The sequence below is a fragment of the Bactrocera tryoni genome, unplaced genomic scaffold, assembly GCF_016617805.1.
Source record: "Bactrocera tryoni isolate S06 unplaced genomic scaffold, CSIRO_BtryS06_freeze2 scaffold_25, whole genome shotgun sequence".
In the NCBI taxonomy this organism is placed as follows: Eukaryota; Metazoa; Arthropoda; class Insecta; order Diptera; family Tephritidae; genus Bactrocera; species Bactrocera tryoni.
In genome coordinates this window covers 23,419,809-23,440,327 of record NW_024395977.1, presented here as the reverse complement: position 1 = coordinate 23,440,327, position 20,519 = coordinate 23,419,809, and the positions used below count along the sequence as shown (strand labels likewise).

The window sequence follows — 20,519 nt, the reverse complement described above, 5'->3', positions numbered from 1 at the left end:
ATAAATTTTCGATGCGTAAATTTCATCGAGTACGTACATACATATATACATACATTTGTTGTACAAATACAAATTTATAACATACATAATGATACATATTATATAACATATGTATGTATGTTTTTTTGTAATGTAAAAAAATCATCAAAAGACACTGTTGCCCTTACAACAATAGTGTGGGAATTTAACCCACTAAAAACCAACATCTCAATAACGACACATAGCTTTGATGAATTGCCCTGCGGAATTACCGATTAAGTATTACATCGCAGAGCAAGCTAAACCTATTGACTATAAAGTCTCAGGGATTTTCGAACTGGTTTTGGCTGTTTGCCTCGCTATATCGCAGTCGCTCTAGTCTTCGCTGCTCTTGAATAACCTTAGCGGCCCAGTGCTTAGCGTAGTTCCACACCTTCTTTGACCGCAGCATGTATGGCACTATGTTATCTGGCAATATTCTTTCAGAAATTTCCGTTTCTAAGATCGTCCCATCTTCTTCATATTTTGTGCAATGGAAAAAGATATGTTCGGCATTCTCTTTTCCACAACCACTTAATAACTGCGTCAAGTAAAATTCAACGTCACCATGCTTTCTGCTAACCCAGGTTTCCACATTTTCAATCTACCTGTGCGTCCATCGTCCTTTGGACGCTGAATCTCACATATATTCTTTTAGACTCTGCTGTCTTTCGTCTTCGCGCTCTCTAACTGTTAGAGGCTTTCCGTTACTTTTTCTTTTACTGTACACTCTCTTTAACTCACGAGCCATTATTTCAGGTGGCTTTATGCCGGAAATAACTCCTGCGGCTTCGTGAGACACCGTACGGAAAGCGCTGGCAACTCTAAGTGCACTTAATCGAAATAAGGATCTTACTGGTTTCGCATACGCTTTTTGCATTAACGCATTAGCCCACACTGGTGCATGACTATTGACTGAGTCACTTTTGCTAATAATAGCCTTCGGCTCTGACTGGCCCGCCTGTATTAGCCATTATTTGACTTAAAGCCGTGTTAACTCGCGCCGCTTTTTCGCAAGCTTTCTCTATGTTATCTTGTAGTATCAATTATTATGCCTAAGTATTTTAGGAATAACTGTGACGTTATTTTATGCCCGTCAATATCCGAAGTGACGACTTCCACTTTCCTCCGTGTAGATATGAGCACTGTTTCAGTTTTCTGTCCTGCCAGTTGAAGCTTCGCTGTTGTTGGCCATCTCTTTATTTTTTGTGCAATATTGCTGCATAAGTCCTCGATTTGGTGCAGCTCTTTTGCCACGATTGTCACCGCTATGTCATCCGCATACCTTAATATTTCCACTTCCTTCTGTGTTTGACGTCGAAGGATTCCGCATAGATGTTCGATAGGAGTGGGCTTTGCACCGATCCTTGTGGTACTCCACCTGCACATTAACTTTGCTAATTTTAGTACTCGCAAACATGTTTTTATTTGTTCTGGGATCCTACCCGTACCATTTTATACCTACTGGAAGGTGATTTGCTCAGCCGCTCCTAACTTGGAGACCGACGCTTTTTAGGCTACAACCTCCACCTCTGTTGCTTTGGTCGGGGATTGCTTAATGAATATTCGCAGCTAACCTTCATATCAGGAGGCCGCTCAACTATCCGCCACTTGCTGACCCCCACAGTAGCCCAACTAGCCCTGTGATATATGCATACATATGTATTTGAAATAGAACAGAATTGCACGAGTAAATCAGTGTTTAGGGGATGATATACACACCGAACGCTGTTGATCATTTCAATCATTGAAGCATGACTATGCTTCATTTAGGGTATTTTCTGCTAATGCGAACGTTCATAAAAAAATAAAGTATAAGCTGATCGCTAGTGATTCAAAGTTGTTCTCTATCGCTGATTTGAAGACAAACGGTTCGATTCGTGTACATGAATCACTCAACAGTATAATCCAGGGTTGTATAATAAGTGTCGATTTTTCGACTTTCTGGGCCAATTATGTTGCCCATGTGCGATTGTGGCCAAGAATCAGGAGATTCTGTGAACCATCGTGGGCCATTCCAGCAGAGAGTGGTGGTGGCAAAGTGCGGAGGCTTGCACCCTCTTGTACTTAGATCGGCAGGATTATCAGCACTGGCTATGTGTCGCCAATTGGGTGATCCCACTAGGTCAAGTATTTGAGACGTTCGATTAGAAATATATGTACGTCTTCCATGCATGTGGTGGTTTTTCCAACCGACAATTTCGGAATTGGACCACAGATATAGTTTGCATTTTGTCATGTTTCAAATGCATTTAATTTCTTTTTACACGGGTTTGAAGTTACACGTTTGAATTTTTTTTTTTTAAATTAGTCCGACAATTCAAAACTCTATTACCGGACGAAAGTCACCATTGGATAATTTGATGAATATCTCCAGTGATGTTACCGGCTTTAGTCCAGTTCATCACAAACAATTGCGCTTGTTATCAAGTAGCGGCGAATAATTATGCAACTATGTAAATATTGGAGGATGGAGTCATGTGTAGAAGTTCACGCAAGTGAGGAAAGTTCTCTGATCGCCATTCACTTGGGAGTGGCCAGAAACGATTCTTTTACACATGGCTCAAGCAGCTCACTACTTCCGGTCTTTGACCAAGTATCCTCTGGGTAGCCTCAGAACATCCGTTCGAAGGCGAGCTAATGTGAGAAGGCGAAACATTCCCTACATAGGGTTGTGCGCTGGGCTTGGGACCCGCCACGTAAAAAACAATACCAATGAAACAGTTTAAACAGCCTCGGATGAGAGACCCCCCTTTTGATGACGACCATCGCAAACGAAATAAGGACTACGATTTGAGGGCATGCACCTGGAATGTCCGGTCCCTTAATTGGGAAGGTTGATGTCCTCGCGAAAATAAATGCTGACATCACCGCCGTCCAACAAATGCGATGGACGGGACACGGACAGAGACCAGTAGGTCCTTGTGACATTTACTACAGTGGCCATATAAAGGAGCGCAAGTTTGGTGTTGGATTCATGGTGGGAGAGAGACTCCGTCGCCGAGTACTATCATTCACTCCGGTGAATGAACGTCTAGCCACAATCCGCATCAAAGCGAGGTTCTTCAACATATCGCTGATTTGCGCCCACGCCCCGACGGAAGAGAAGGACGATGTGACCAAAGATGCCTTCTATGAGCGCTTGGAGCGCGCTTATGAGAGCTGCCCCCGCCACGATGTCAAAATCGTTCTTGGCGACTTTAACGCCAGGGTGGGCAAAGAAGGTATATTTGGCACTACGGTCGGTAAATTCAGCCTCCACGACGAAACATCCCCAAATGGGTTGAGGCTGATTGATTTCGCCGGGGCCCGAAATATGGTTATCTGTAGTACTAGATTCCAGCATAAGAAGATTCATCAAGATACCTGGCTGTCTCCGGATCGAAAAACTACCAACCAGATCGATCATGTTGTGATAGATGGAAGACACGTCTCCAGTGTTTTAGATGTGCGTGCGCTCCGAGGTCCTAATATCGACTCGGACCACTATCTTGTTGCAGCTAAGATTCGCACTCGCCTCTGTGCAGCAAAAAACGCACGCCAACAAACACAAGGAAGGTTCGACGTCGAGAAGCTGCAATCACAACAGACAGCCGAACTATGAAGAACTATAGAAATTTAAAGATAAAAAGTCACGATTGTCATATATTTTCAATGGAAATTTTTTCTGTGTTTTGCGAGTTTGCGGAGTTGTGGCTTTTCCCTTCCAGAGGAACATCAGAGTTGTTCAATTTATTATTTTTAGCTTTTCCCATTGCGCTTGTAGGCATAGTCGTTTGGAATTTCATAAGTGCGTGACAGCTACGAGTTCGTTGTTGCAGTTTAATTTGTATTACACCGTCTAGATAGAGTTTTGATTTAATATAATAAGTAAACAACTTCACACGCGTGATCGCTTTGAAGTTTTGAGAATCATTTGTAATAAATATTCGAGTATAAATTAAGGCGCAGTTATTGCTCGTGCAATCGATTTTGGAATGGTGTGTTAATTTTTCTGTGTATAATTTATGTATTGAGTGGGAAAAGTTTTTATTGTGTTCGTTGTATGGGGCGATTTCTACTGTCAGAAGGAAAAAAATTTTTAAATACAGTATTTTTCGGATATAAGAGCCGAGCGAAATACTTAAAATTGGAACACTTTATCCGGGGAAGTCTTATATGAAAACCCCGGATGATAGCACTTTTAGGGCTTATATGAAAATCCCGCTTTATGTACCTTTTGAGGCTTATATAAAAGTGCAAATATGAAACAAATACTTTTTTAAGCTACGAGTATGTAAATATTTATTAGATACTTTTTAAAAATAATTTAGTATATAGTATGTATTCATCACTACATATGTAGTGAACAGAAAAAAACAAATGAGATTTTTGTCGCTCATGCTTGAAAAAATTTTGCACAGAACGAAGTCTTAAAAAATTACATTAAAAAAAAAATTGTTATTTTAGATTGGAAAGACATCGCATTATGGAGAATGTCTCCTTCCATGCTTTCTAATTCAGCAATGTATTTATGTTTTGGCAGGAAGTGGACTCTGAGGCTGTGAATGCAATACAGAACTTCTGCAAGTGACGGTGTTTTTAGCATTTCGTCAGTCTCCTCTTCATCTTCGGACCCGTCGTTAACAATTTGCAGTGGATCTGCTTCTGCATCAACAATGGAACTAACAATTTGCTCATCAGTCCATGTCCAATGTCATCATCAAATACAATATATGTTTCAAATAAGCTTTGTGTATTTGCATCTGCCAGGCTCTCAACGATTTTGTCTACTTCAGCAATTGTATCTTCTAATTTCTGATCAGTGGGTGTAGTTCTAAATTTTGCTTTTCTTTTGTTACCAGCCATCCTGTAAAAAAATAAACCCTAATAAATTTTGCAAACATAAAAATTATTTCACTTACACTTTTGCCAAAGTTTCACATTTACCGCCATTAATCAACAAACATATGTTTTTACAGATTGCCATACCGCAAAAAAAAATCAAATAAGTGTTGTCAGATTTTTCATTCTTATATCCGGGGATTTTTGTGTGGATTTCTTTAAATGGCTCGCACATTTTCAATATTATAAGCGGGGAGATCTTTTAAACGGGGAACACATTAACCGGGGATTTTTCTGTATATTGCTTATGTGGAATTTTTTGTGACCTGATTTTATTTCCTTATAAGCGGGGAAATCTTTTAACCGGGGGGCTTATATCCGAAAAGTACTGTACTGCAAATGTCATTTGGCACAGTAACTGATTGTGCACTATATGCAGTTCCGTGCAGTACTACATGCAATTACTTGCAGTATCATATGTTGACCTTACTTTTTTCTCCATGCAACAGTATCGTCGTCCTGCAGGTGAGAAGCAATGCTCAATATTTCCCTTCTTGACGCAACCAAAAAAGAAACGCATAAATGATGAATCAACGAGAAATCAACATACTATTTGAGAATCGACGGAAGTATCATCAAATAGAATATCTAATTGGAGTGCATCATCATCCGGACAAGAAAATGTGACATCAGTTGATTCCAGTTTTACAATGCTTGACAGCTCTAATGTTCCGAAGTCTGATACGTTTCATAATGAATATGTCGTTTTGGAGCTTTCTACTGATATTGGTACTTATGTGGGAAAAAAAATTGATGACTACACGAAAAAGGAACTTTTGGAGAACCCATGGACGCCAAGCAATGATTACGAGTTACAATACTTTATAAGGATGATTAACCGCAAGGAAAAAAAATTTTACGAAAGAACCATTTGGAAGCTCATAAAGAATGGCTTGTTCTATCGAATGTGCAAAATGGACTATATTGTAAATATTGTCCATGGTTTACCAACCGAAATGAAGGTGTATATCAAAAGAACGTTCCCTTAGGTGTTCTGGTGACACAACCATTGAAAACTTTCAAGAACCTGACGGGAAGTTGTGGAGATCTGGAAAAACATTATAATTCAAAAATGCAATAGCTGCAGGAAAGGACTTCCTGCGTACATATCGCAACCCTCAAAAGGAAGTACGAAGTATTATAGATGACAATTATCGATCCCGTATAAAAGAAAGCAGAGAAAGATTGATGCCTATAGTCAAAACTATCATTTTCCTCGGCAAACAAAATATTCCACTACGAGGGCATCGAGACGATTGGCCAATTTCAAGCGAAAATTATCCAGACATTAATGATGGCATTTTCAGAAGATTTATTAGATTTAGAGTAGATTCTGGTGATGAAGTCTTGAAAAATCATCTGAAAACTTCAAGTTCACGAGCAACTTATGTAAGTAAGATTATTCAAGATAAGATAATCGACTGTTGTGGAATAGAAATAGTCAATAAAATTCTCAAACGTGTTAATGAGTCCGGCTTCTACGCTGTACTTTTCGACGAAACTCCAGATGCAGCAGGAAAGGCTCAGGTATGAAAAAATAATTGTTCCAATACCATTTCACGAATTTGACAAACGAATAAATGTACAATTGATTGTATATTTATAGTAATTTTGTAAATTTACAGTTTCATTATTTATTTGCAGGTTAGTCTCATCCTTCGACTGGAAGGATTCCAATGAACCTGTCATCTGAGAGGATTTTGTGACATTCATAGTCGCTTTCGGTGAACTTACGAAAGATACTTATGAAAATGAACCCAACGACTCTTCAGATACTGATGAAGAACTGAGCACGAGTGCAAATACAAGTATTAAAGATAACAACCTCGAGAAGATTTCACTCACGGGAGCTGCGTTAGGACAGTTGGTTTTGAAAGACATGAAAGATATGGGGCTGGATGTTCAGAAATGCGTTACAAAAGGCACTGATGGTTGTATTGTTATGTTGGGAGATCGCGGAGCCGCGAAGGAAATACAAAGAAGCTACAAACGCTGTGATGATACCATGTTTTTCCCCATAAATTGAACAGCAGCATTTCGAAATCCGTTCAAATATCTTTGATTAGAAAGATATCTGAAATAATCAAAGAGGTTACAACATTTTTCTAAGTTTCAAGACCGAAACGTACCACATTGGTTGCAACACTGAACACACGAAGAACTCATGCTGATCATCACTTTAATGAAATTTTTTTAAATGCCACACAAATGGCTGAAAAATTAAATGTTGAAGTGAAACAGCCCAGAAAATGTGGTCGTCAGAGTCATCGAAATAATCACCCATCTCAAACTGTGAAGATTTCTACAGGATTTCTGCATACTTTCCACTCACTGACACGGTCATGCAAGATATAAAAATGCGGTTTTTCGATGAAGTTCTTGAAAGTTTCAATTTGAGTCAGTTGTTACCAAAACTTAACCAAAATTTAGAAGAAAAAGATTTAACTGTACTCATCGAATGCCTAGTTAGACGTTTTGGGAAAACCTTGCCAGGAAACACAGATCTGCAAAAAACGAAGCTCAACGCAGAAATAGCGCTTTGACAAGAACAATGAAAAATGAAAATGAATACGAGAACACAAGTGCTTTCTGCCTTAGAAACCCTCTGCACTTGCGACAAGGATATATATCCGACAATTCATATTCTCTTTCACGTACTCTGCACTTTGCCAGCCACAAATGCTAGCGCTGAACGATCCTTTTCTTCTTTGCGTCGAATCAAGACTTGGTTAAGAACATCGATGCTCCAGAAAAGATTGAAGTGCTTAGCACTCCTCAACATAAACTACGACATTTTGTGGAACCAGAAGAAGAAATAGAAATATTTATTAAAATGAACACACACCGCATTGATTTTTGTGCTGTAAATTAAATGTTCAAATATGTATAAAAAGTAAAATTATAGTCTATATAAAAAAATTATACAGTTTCCCCACAAAACTCTAATCTGGATCCGCCCCTGATATGTACGTGTATACTATATATATAAATGCAAGTGGAAACAGAATATATGTGTGTTTGTATTTTGTTTTTTATCTTTTATCTTTCTTTTATTTTTATTTTTCGCTTTAGAGTGTAGCTTTTGTGATTAATCTGCCTTAGCTTATGTTTAAGCAATCCTACTTACTGCTTTAAGAAGCAGAAGGGGTATTGGGGGGAAAATAGTGCAAGTAGTTACTTGAATTTGTATTGTTTTTTTATTATGTGTGTATATATACACAAATGTTTTTGATCGTTTTTTTTGTTGTTTTGTGAATATCGGTTATTTTCCGCTTCCTCCGTTAAGGCGTTAAGGTACCGATATTATTTGGTTTTGCGTTTTGTTAGCGTGCTGGTACCCGTTTTTTTAAATGTTAAAACGGGTTTTACTGGTTTAAACCAGTACAAACATATATATATTGTAATAAAAAATGAAAACGATACACTTACTTTGACTCGCTTCAAGGGTCTTTTTTGTGCTTGCATTTTGTGGGGACAGTTGTATCTACTTTACTTTGTTTTGGGGTCAGTGGACTCTTTGGTGACGACCAGCTTCACCTTATTATTTTTTCTTCTGTGCAATTCTCCCTTGTTGGTAGCATGCAGATTTCTGTGATGTCCAGCTGTGTTTTTGTTTCTTCTTCTTTCCTTCTCCCGTTTGGAATTGTTGTTTGTATATAGTTTTGTGTTCGCGCCCGTTTTTTAGTACGCTTTTATTAGCTTCCCTTGTATGTAGTGATGTAAGTATGTTTGTTTGTAACATTTTTAAGTGGTACAGAAACCTAGAATATTTAAGCGACACTGTAGGAAGGCGATTAAATTTAAGCAGCTCACCAAAAAGATGCGCTTAAAAGTATGCAACATCTATATAAAACTAGTTTTGGTGACATTTGAATAGCATACTGAGTTGGGCGTCGACCGTTCATTAGATTCAATGCTGTATTTATAAATATACGTTCTCTGGTTGTACAGTACATCATGCAGTAATTTATCTGGGCTCTCGACTGTTTGCTGCTGGACAAGCTTATGTATGTAGCACTTAGTCGTTGTAGACTTTTGGACGGTATTCCAATTGAAGAAATAGACTGTTCAAAGTTGACAGGTAAAACCCCATGTAACAGTGAAGCTTTAGAAGAAAAGATTCGATTAAGAAGTAATAATTCGTAAAGTCGTCAATAGAACTTGGTCGCAAATAATATTACAAAAACTCAATGAAAGGTTACGAGTAGATATTAAATGCTGCCTAATTTTCGATTTACTTAACCAATACTACATGTCATAGTTCATATTTTAACAAATTTGGGGTTTCTCACATCAAACTAAAAAACTAAAAATAAATATAGTTTAAAAAAACTAGAAAACACGCTTTTAAAACATATCAAACTAAAAAGTGAAAAATAATTCTTTGCATAAACTAACAATAATAATGAAGGAAAAATTCCTGCATTATTGTGAGAAAAGCGTGGGGTGCTTGGTGACATATTTTTCATATATCGATTTTTTTCATGTAACGTATTTTGTATACATACACATATTTTTTTTTTTTTTTTTGATGTCACAGCACTTCACTATTCACTCTTTTGTTTGTTTTTTTTTTTTTGGCTTTGTGGTCACTGCACTTTAATATATGTATGTATTAATATTCATTTGGGCACTACGACTTCATCCTGTCACTTCAATTTAAATTCTTTTTTTTTTCGTTATTGTTGCTTAGGTCATCCGTATTTTCACCTGTCACCATACTTTTTTTCTTTTGTTAAGTGCACGTTTGTGTATTATATATTATATGTACATTAGGGTGATTCAAAAAAATTTTTTTTTTTTTTTTCAATTGGTACTCGCAAAAATAGGTTCCTAGACACCTCTAAGAAAGCCTCTCCAAATATAGAGTTTTTAATTGTAACAGGAAGGTCCTCCCGCCTAACGGTTTTCTATTTTTCTTATTATCAGATAGAAAAAAATTTATATCTCACTTCCAACTACTTGAAAAAAATATTTTGTTAATTAGGTTTTTTGTAGGAAATTGAATGCTCTAAAATATGGTCTCTTATGATTTTTTCGTAAACCCAACCGTTTAAAAGATATTAACGGTTGAAATTTGACTATTTTTGGAAAAATTCTTTTTTTCTTATTAATTTTATAACTCAATGAAAAAAAATTATTATGAATAGATTTTTGGAGAAGCTTTCTTAGAGGTGTCTAGGAACCTATTTTTGCGAGTACCAATTGAAAAAAAAAAAATTTTTTTTTTGAATCACCCTAATGTACATATATGTAGACTCACAATATAATTTTTTCTTGTAAATTTCTATTTTATTATAATTTTTTTTTTACCTAACTTTTAGATTTTGTCACCTTGTATAATTGTATATTATATATACACATATATAAAAAAAATATATGCATATATAAAAATATATATACATATATATTTTTTTTTTTGTTCCACTTCACTCGCACCGTTTTTTATATGACCAATGGTGCCGGAGGATGGAGTCATGTGTAGAAGTTCACGCAAGTGAGGAAAGTTCTCTGATCGCCATTCACTTGGGAGTGGCCAGAAACGATTCTTTTACACATGGCTCAAGCAGCTCACTACTTCCGGTCTTTGACCAAGTATCCTCTGGGTAGCCTAAGAACATCCGTTCGAAGGCGAGCTAAAATGAGAAGGCGAAACATTCCCTACATAGGGTTGTGCGCTGGGCTTGGGACCCGCCAGGTAAAAAACAATACCGATGAAAAAGTTTAAACAGCCTCGGATGAGAGACCCCCCTTTTGATGACGACCATGGCAAACGGAATAAGGACTACGATTTGAGGGCATGCACCTGGAATGTCCGGACCCTTAATTGGGAAGGTGCCGCTGCACCGCCGTCCAAGAAATGCGATGGACGGGACAAGGACAGAGACGAGTAGGTCCTTGTGACATTTACTACAGTGGCCATATAAAGGAGCGCAAGTTTGGTGTGGGATTCGTGGTGGGAGAGAGACTCCGTCGCCGAGGTCTATCATTCACTGCGGTGAATGAATGTCAGCCACAATCCGCATCAAAGCGAGGTTCTTCAACATATCGCTGATTTGCGCCCACGCCCCGACGGAAGAGAAGGACGATGTGACCAAAGATGCCTTCTATGAGCGCTTGGAGCGCGCTTATGAGAGCTGCCCCCGCCACGATGTCAAATCGTTCTTGGCGACTTTAACGCCAGGGTGGGCAAAGAAGGTATATTTGGCACTACGGTCGGTAAATTCAGCCTCCACGACGAAACATCCCCAAATGGGTTGAGGCTGATTGACTTCGCCGGGGCCCGAAATATGGTTATCTGTAGTACTAGATTCCAGCATAAGAATATTCATCAAGCTACCTGGCTGTCTCCGGATCGAAAAACTACCAACCAGATCGATCATGTTGTGATAGATGGAAGACACGTCTCCAGTGTTTTAGATGTGCGTGCGCTCCGAGGTCCTAACATCGACTCGGACCACTATCTTGTTGCAGCTAAGATTCGCACTCGCCTCTGTGCAGCAAAAAACGCACGCCAACAAACACAAGGAAGGTTCGACGTCGAGAAGCTGCAACCACAACAGACAGCCGAACGATTTTCTACTCGGCTTGCACTCCTGCTCTCTGAGAGCACTAGTCAACAACTCGGTATAAGGGAACTGTGGGATGGCATTTCAAATTCCTTACGTACAGCTGCAACCGAAACTATTGGTTTAAGAGCAAAAGAACAGCTGGTACGACGAGGAGTGCCGTGTCGCAGCGGAGAGAAAACAGGCTGCCTACCTCGCAACGTTACGATCGACCACAACACGTGCGGGATGGGATAGATACCGAGAGTTGAAGAGGGAAGCGAGACGCATTTGCAGACGGAAAAAGAAAGAGGCCGAAATGCGTGAGTACGAAGAGCTTGATAAGCTGGCCGACAGGGGTAATGCTCGAAAATTCTACGAAAAAATGCGGCGGATTACAGAAGGTTTCACGACCGGAGCATACTCCTGTAGACCCCCAAAGGTGATCTAGTCACTGATGCCCAGATCATAGTTAAATTATGGAGGGAACACTTCTCCAGCCTGCTGAATGGCAGTGAGCGCACAACACCAGGAGAAAGAGAACCCGATTCCCCAATCGATGACGATGGAGCAGACGTTCCATTACCCGACCATGAAGAAGTTCGAATAGCAATTGCCCGCCTCAAGAACAACAAAGCGGCAGGGGCCGACGGACTACCGGCCGAGCTATTCAAACACGGCGGCGAAGAACTAATAGGGAGCATGCATCTGCTTCTTTGTAAAATATGGTCGGACGAAAGCATGCCCAACGATTGGAATTTAAGTGTGCTATGCCCAATCCATAAAAAAGGAGACCCCACAATCTGCGCCAACTACCGTGGGATTAGCCTCCTCAACATCGCATATAAGGTTCCATCGAGCGTATTGTGTGAAAGATTAAAGCCCACCGTCAACAAACTGATTGGACCTTATCAGTGTGGCTTCAGACCTGGAAAATCAACAACCGACCAGATATTCACCATGCGCCAAATCTTGGAAAAGACCCACACCAGAAGAAGAAGGAGAATCGACACACACCACCTCTTCGTCGATTTCAAAACTGCTTTCGACAGCACGAAAAGGAGCTGCCTTTATGCCGCGATGTCTGAATTTGGTATCCTCGCAAAACTAATGCGGCTGTGTAAACTGACGTTGAGCAACACGAAAAGCTCCGTCAGGATCGGGAAGGACCTCTCCGAGCCGTTCGATACCAAACGAGGTTTCAGACACGGCGACTCCCTATCGTGCGACTTCTTCAACCTGCTTCTGGAGAAAATAGTTCGAGCTGCAGAACTAAACAGAGAAGATACCATATTCTATAAGAGTGTACAGCTGCTGGCGTATGCCGACGATATTGATATCATCGGCCTCAACACCCGCGCCGTTAGCTTTGCTTTCTCCAGGCTGGACAAGGAAGCACAGAAAATGGGTCTGGTAGCGAACGAGGGCAAAACGAAATATCTCCTGTCATCAAACAAACAGTCGTCGCACCCGCGACTTGGCTCTCACGTCACTGTTAACAGTCATACTTTGAAGTTGTAATAATTTCGTCTATTTAGGAACCAGCATTAACACCACTAATAATGTCAGCCTGGAAATCCAACGCAGGATTGCTCTTGCCAACAGGTGCTACTTCGGACTGGGTAGGCAATTGAAAAGTAAAGTCCTCTGTCGACGAACAAAAGCTAAACTCTATAAGTCGCTCATAATTCCCGTCCTGCTATATGGTGCAGAGGCTTGGGCGATGACAGCAACCGATGAGTCGACGTTACGAGTTTTCGAGAGAAAAATTCTGCAAAAGATTTATGGTCCTTTGCGCATTGGCCACGGCGAGATATCGCATTCGATGGAACGATGAGCTGTACGAGATATACGACGACATTGACATAGTTCAGCGAATTAAAAGACAGCGGCTACGCTGGCTAGGTCATGTTGTCCGGATGGATGAAAAAACACTCCAGCTCTGAAAGTATTCGACGCAGTACCCGCCGGGGGAAGCAGAGGAAGAGGAAGACCTCCACTCCATTGGAAGGACCAAGTGGAGAAGGACCTGGCTTCGCTTGGAATATCCAATTGGCGCCACGTAGCGAAAAGAAGAAACGACTGGCGCGCTGTTGTTAACTCGGCTATAATCGCGCAAGCGGTGTCCACGCCAATTAAGAAGAAGAAGAATGGTGCCGTCCGGTACGGCTCGAAGGACCACGTAATAATTGTAGGGTTTCGCGGCACTCACCTTGTAATATTATAAATATCTATTAGTTTGTCATAAATATGTAACATGACACTTATGACCCATATGGTCCGTTTTACTGTAAACGAAATAGCTACAATAACCACAAATTGAAGAACTGAGATAGCTCAGTTGAGTAACAAAATCAAAACCTTAACAAATACGCCACAAGTAACTGAGTATGAAACTCATGATTCTATAACATGTAACGAAAATTTAGATATCATAAAGTCTTTGCCAGAATTCTCTGGTAAATCTTATGTCAGCTGGAGAGAAGCTGCAAAAAATTCGATTAGCCTATATATTGAAGGAAGTAGAAGGTATTTTGGAGCACTAACTATCCTCCGAAAAAAGATTGTCGGTAATGCCAATGATATTTAAACTAATCATGGTACAGTTTTGAATTTAGAAGTAAATTTTGCAAGGTTTGATTTCGCTTACGCCGAAAGACGACCAATTCACGTAACTAATCAAGAGATGAGTATTATGAGACAGGGATCGACATCCTTAACACTAGAACTACCACACTTTTGTCGAAGCTATTTCTACCAAAACCGGTCAAAATGACTGGTCTTTAAAAAATAGGTAATAGTAAAGTTTATATAAGTAATAGTTTATTTATTTGTTACAAGATTGGTTGCTTACAAAAGGAATTTTGTGCTAAGTAGTACGTGGGGCCATGATCCCTAAATGAATATTCTTACATTTCATCACTTAAACAATAATAAGTATAATAAAGAAAGTATGATTCGGTTTAAAAAAATTAAAATAAATTCCCATATTAATTTTAGGTTAATTTTATAGTATAAGGTAAATTATTTGGTATATTTATAATTTGTCACATTTCCTACAAACATAGATTTTCTTTTGAGTGCATTTTCCGCATACATAATTTTTACAGATATTAGAAATGGTGCTAGTTTTATTATTATTACAGTACCCAATTTGACACCATTTGCGTGAACAAAGTAAGGTCTTTGAAGTTGTAGGTACAATAGTTTCTCGTGATTCCATTCCTGGTTTAACATTTTTCTCGGTATTTTCAATGGCAAGTTCATCTGCTAATTGAAAAAGAAAATCTTTTTTGGATATCTTTTCACCTGTTGTCTCTCTATATAAGATCCAGGCATTTATGCCCGCTAAGTCTAAAATATTAAGGGGGTATTCTTGTTTAGGATTTTGAAAAAATCGATTTTTTTTTGCATATCTTGAAAGTTTAGACTTTTTTCGGAGATACCGCCGATTTTGTGAGGTGGCGTCCGTGTTCACTAGAATTGTCTCCTAAACTTTAAACGCGTTTTGCAGGTTCTACTGGACCGATTTATTTGAAATTTTTATAGAGTCTTCTTTATAGGCTTGTATATGGTTGGAATTAGCCCCATCCCCAAATTTTTATTTTTATTATTTTTAAAAAATTCGAAATAGTCAGAAAAAGTGATCCAAAAACCTTTTTTTTTTCAAGCAGTCGCCATTTTGTGAAAAAAATTGTTTCCCAGTTTTCCGTAGTTCCGGCCATTGCGACATTATTCTAGATTAATAATCTTTTTTTTTTTGGTTTCAGATAACTAGGAGGGTTGAAATCATGGGTATGGACACTTTAAAAATTACCTGAAATTCATGCTTCTAGACTAGAATACCCCCTTAAAAAATACTTGTAGTGGCCATCTTCTTGATCCTGATTTTACACAATATTTCTTTGCCATTTGGTCTGTAATATCTACGCCAAACTTAGTTTTATTATAAAACTCAACTGTTTCAGGTAATAGCTTGTTACTTTTATGAACTCTGACGGATTTATGTTTCGAACTCAATATAAGTAGTAGATTGTAAGAACGCACCCACTCGATTTATACAGTAATGAAGAAAATCGAACCATGTTATCCTTCTTTGTTTTACAAATTTTAGGCATTTCCCTTTTGTTTCCGCGTATAGTGCCAATCAATGTTGTTTCTGGCTAGCAATTTAGATGCCAGCGGTAAGCTTGTGAAAAAGTTGTCGGTTGTTATATTTCTTCCCTTCATAGTGAATGGTTCGATAAGTTGTAGCACAACAGATTCACTTAGAGGCTGTGATCTTACTCGTGTCTCATCTTTTCTTAAATAAGGAAACCCATTCACAATATACTTAGTTTTAACATTAGATGTTAGCCAAAATTTTGTCCCAAACTTGTCGGGCTTATTCGGCAAATATTGGGTGAATCTGCATCTGGCTTTTGTTGACAAGAGTTGTTCGTCTATTGTAATATTTTGTCCTGGTTTGTAGTATTGCATACTATTTTTGATGAATCTATCCCATACTGCTGGTACTAAATCAAATTTATCGTTTGAAGACGTTGACTTCTCTCACTTTTTTTTATCAAAGCGAATAAACCTCAATATTTCCGGAAAATCATTTCTACTCATGGTGTTTGCAAAGCAGTTTGGTCCCCATTTTTCGTTCCATAGATATGAAACTTTTAAATATTTTGCTTCGTATGCTCCACGTCCATATAAAACTCCAATGAAAGTTTTCAATTTTGTTGCTGTTAGGTTCCATTTTTAACCCAAAACTCGAGATGCTTCTAATTCCGTGCAAGATCTTATATGTTCAAGCATACGATCGTCGATTACTAAAAAAATGTGCTACTTACTTGACCTTTCATAATGTTTTTTTTTGCATATCCTGTTGGACCGGATACGTCATTGAAGGTATTATGAAGTGCTAATCTTCCAGGACAAGACCCTTCTTGTATTTTTTCCCAACAAGTTCCGTCCGCAGCAATTTCATTTTGATTATATTGTCGTATACTTTCATTTTCATCTTCAGAACTAGAACGCACTTGCATACATCTTCTTTTACGAGAATTCAAAATATTTTCAAATTCACTGTCACTTTCTGAGGAGTCCTGAATATTTTCTTCGTCCAAAACCTCGTTGTCACTATTTTCACTCTCAAAAATTTCTTCTTGGGTACCGCATACTTTATTTTCAATTTCTTGATCACTGTCATATTTGTAATAATTTTTCCCACCTTATACTAATTGAAATATTATTTATTGTTTATTATAAATTATACTATATAACTATTCTATTATCATAACACATCCAACGTCTCCAGATCTAAGTAAATGAACGACTAAATATATCTAATCTACGAGTACAGCATGAAAATGTTGGCATGAATGCATTTGGTTTTGCATTAGAATTACGACCGATCAAGAATTTTCATGATAATTATCATCATCATACTGAATGACACAAAATTCTAAGAAATTCTAAAAAGTTCTAAGAAACACTTTGTAGTTATACAAAACGAGTAATCTTGTTGATTCGTGATCGGTAAGCAAATCGCAGCACATTTACATTTCAACAGGAAGCAGTCATTTTGACTGGTGCTGGTATAAGTACTCATGATACGAAAAATGCTATTTATAATACTATTTCTTAAGTTATCGCTGGAAAAATGAGACATTGTTGAGAGAAAAAAAATGTAACATGAAGGAGAAATTTTAAAACAAAACTACCACACCAGTCAAAATAGCTGTGACTAGTGTTAATTGATTATTATAATGAAGTCAATCAGAAATTGACATAACCAATAAATAAAACTATAATGACGCACGGCACCAATTCAGATATTACAAAACAATTGAATATTAAGAATCGATAAACCGCGTTAGGAACTTTTATAACTGGCTTAAATTACCTCCTAAACCAAATACTATTTATGTGAACACCTACCGATTTGCCAAATGCTCTTGCTAAAGCACAACAACTTCATTCAAATCAAATACGATTACAATTTGCTTTGCAATTTACTAAAAACAACCACCAATTTGGTTCACGAAACCAGCCTCGAGCTAACCAAAGATATCCGAATTTTCACAATAACTTAAGGTACCCCCAATCGAATAATAATTCATACCAAATGTATTCCAATCATCCAGAACCCATGGAAGTGAATCAATCAATCCAATTAATAAATAAGCACAGTCCTGTGCAAAGAAATCAACCGCATATTAGGAGTAACAGGTATAACTGGCAGACCAATTATCAACCAACAAATATACCAAAAAGGTCAACTGAAAGTGCATAAATAAGCACACAACCTCAACCAAAAATTCAAAGAATCAATATTGGTGAGAACCATTTTTTAAGGGTAAACTACGATTTGCCGTATGTTGTTAAAACCGATACAAAAACTGTGAACATCTTTAGAATTCTCATAGATGCGGGAGCAACCAGCTCATATATACGGCCTGGAATTTATAATAATAAAAACATTTTAGAAATTAAAAAGAGGGTTAAAACCATTCATCTGTTGGGTATACAGAAATGTTTTAATGAAAATTTACAGGGCAATCTTTTAACCGGAATTAATTTCCTAAATAAAATCGGAGGGATAATTGATATTCAAATAGAAAATTGATTTATGGGGATAATAAAACAAAGAAAACAAATTTTCTCAATGACTTAATTATACTAACACCCTTTATCAGACAAAAATAATATAAAAAATTATACTACGGATAGAAAAATATATGAAGCAAATGCTCATAATGGTCTAAAAATAAATAATGTTGAAATTTCTGACGAACTTGCTGATATGTATAAATACAATAATAATGAATGAAGGAGGATTGAAGTCATGTGTAGAAGTTCACGCAAGTGAGGAAAGTCCTCTGAACGCCATTCACTTGGGAGTGGCAGAAACGATTCTTTTACATATGACTCAAGCAGCTCACGACTTCCGGTCTTTGACCAAGTATCCTCTAGGTAGCCTAAGAACATCCGTTTAAAGGCGAGCTAAAGTAAGAAGGCGAAACATCTTCTCCGCAGGGTTGTGCGCTGGGTTTGGGACCCGCCACGTAAAAAATCATACCAATGAAAAGGACCAACAAACCTCGGATGAGGGACCCCACTTCTGATGACGACCATGGCAAACGAAATAAGGACTAAAAATTGAGGGCATGCACCTGGAATGTCCGGTCCCTTAATTGGGAAGGTGCCGCTGCCCAGCTGGTTGATGTCCTCGTGAAAATAAAGGCTGACATCACCGCCGTCCAAGAAATGCGATGGACGGGACAATGACTGAGGCGAGTAGATCCTTGTGGCATTTACTTCAGTGGCCATATAAAGATTCGCAAGTTTGGTGTTGGATTCGTGGTGGGAAGGAGACTCCGTCGCCAAGTACTATCGTTCACTCCGGTGAATGAACGTCTAGCCACAATCCGCATCAGAGCGAGGATCTTCAACATATCGCTGATTTGCGCCCACGCCCCGACGGAATAGAAGGACGATGTGACCAAAGATGCCTTCTATGAGCGCTTGGAGCGCACTTATGAGAGCTGCCCCCGCCACGATGTTAAAATCGTGCTTGGCGATTTTAACGCCAGGTGGGCAAAGAAGGTATCTTTGGCACTACGGTCGGTAAATTCAGCCTCCACGACGAAACATCCCCAAATGGGTTGAGGCTGATCGAGTTCGCCGGGGCCCGAAATATGGTTATGGAACCAGAAGAAATAATAGAAAGATTTAGTAAAATGAACAAACACCGTATTGATTTTGTGCTGTAAATTAAATGTTCAAATATGTATAAGAAATCAAATTATAGTCTATATAACAAAATTATATAGTTCTCATACATCCAAATAGATTTGACCTCCTAAGTGATGATGAAGACACTTTTCCGATCGCTGAAGAGGATGTGACAGTGAATGAAACAGAAGTGCTGAATGCTCCAAAACCGCCGCCGTTGATTGTACCAGGTGTTTTTAATATATGTAAGTGATATGATAAACTCTATTGCTAGTGTAATTGCCAAAAAATATTTTAGATATAAATTGTTGAATGATGGCCAAATTAGAGTTATCATAAACGATATAGATTCTTACAGAAAAATTGTAAAATATTTAGACAGTGTCAAAGTGTGTTTTCACACGTATCAACCTAAACAGGATCGATCATACAGAGTAGTCATAAAAAGTATTCACTTTTCCACTGCTTTGGATGAAATAAAATGTAATATTACTTCATTAGGTCATAAAGTAAGAAATGTAAGTAATATTAAAAGCAGGATAACTAAGCAACCGTTATCAATGTTCTTTGTTGATTTGGAGCCCAACGCTAACAATAAGGAAATTTACGAGCTTAAACATTTAAATAATGCTATAATTAAGGTAGAGGCTCCCCGTCAAAGTTAATGACATTATTTAATGCTATCGATGCCAGGAATTTGGGCATACCAAAACTTATTGTAAAAAACCGTATAAATGCGTTAAGTGTAATTTAATGCATCCTACTAGTCAATGTACTAAATCCAAAGACACATTACCTACATATATGTGTACATTGCTTACAAAACCATACAGCGAATTACAAAGGCTGCGCTGTATACCAACAACTCGTTCGAAATAAACCGCTTTCTGCAAGCATTAGAAAAGAGATCAAACATATAGATCAACAAAACTTCCCTATCTTAGGTAATGGGTTACCTAAATCAAATTACACTAACAATGTGACAAATAACAACACTGAGCAGACTTATGCTAATGTATTAAAAGGTAATGTTATAGATAACCAAAATGAGAAAAATGAACAAACTACGATGAAAAAAATTGAAGAGCTACTAGCAAAACAAATAGAATTAACAAACACTCTACTTAACATGATGTCTCTACTTATTAATAAGTTATGCAAATAAATTTAAGATTTGCAATATGGAATGCCAATGGCTTATCCCGTCACGCTCAAGAAATTGCAATATTTTTAAATGAGAATTATATTGACATTATGCAAGTGTCAGAAACTCATTTCACAAATATAACGTTTTTACGAATTAAAAATTATGATATAGTCACTTCTAATCATCCCAGTAACAGG

The 20,519-nt window shown here is 38.0% G+C and overlaps 1 pseudogene; it reads right to left on the bottom strand.

Moving 5' to 3' along the window:
- Nucleotides 1-14,359: 14,359 nt before the first annotated feature.
- On the bottom strand, nucleotides 14,360-15,929 carry LOC120780809 (annotated as a pseudogene).
- Between the last annotated feature and the right edge of the window lie 4,590 nt (nucleotides 15,930-20,519).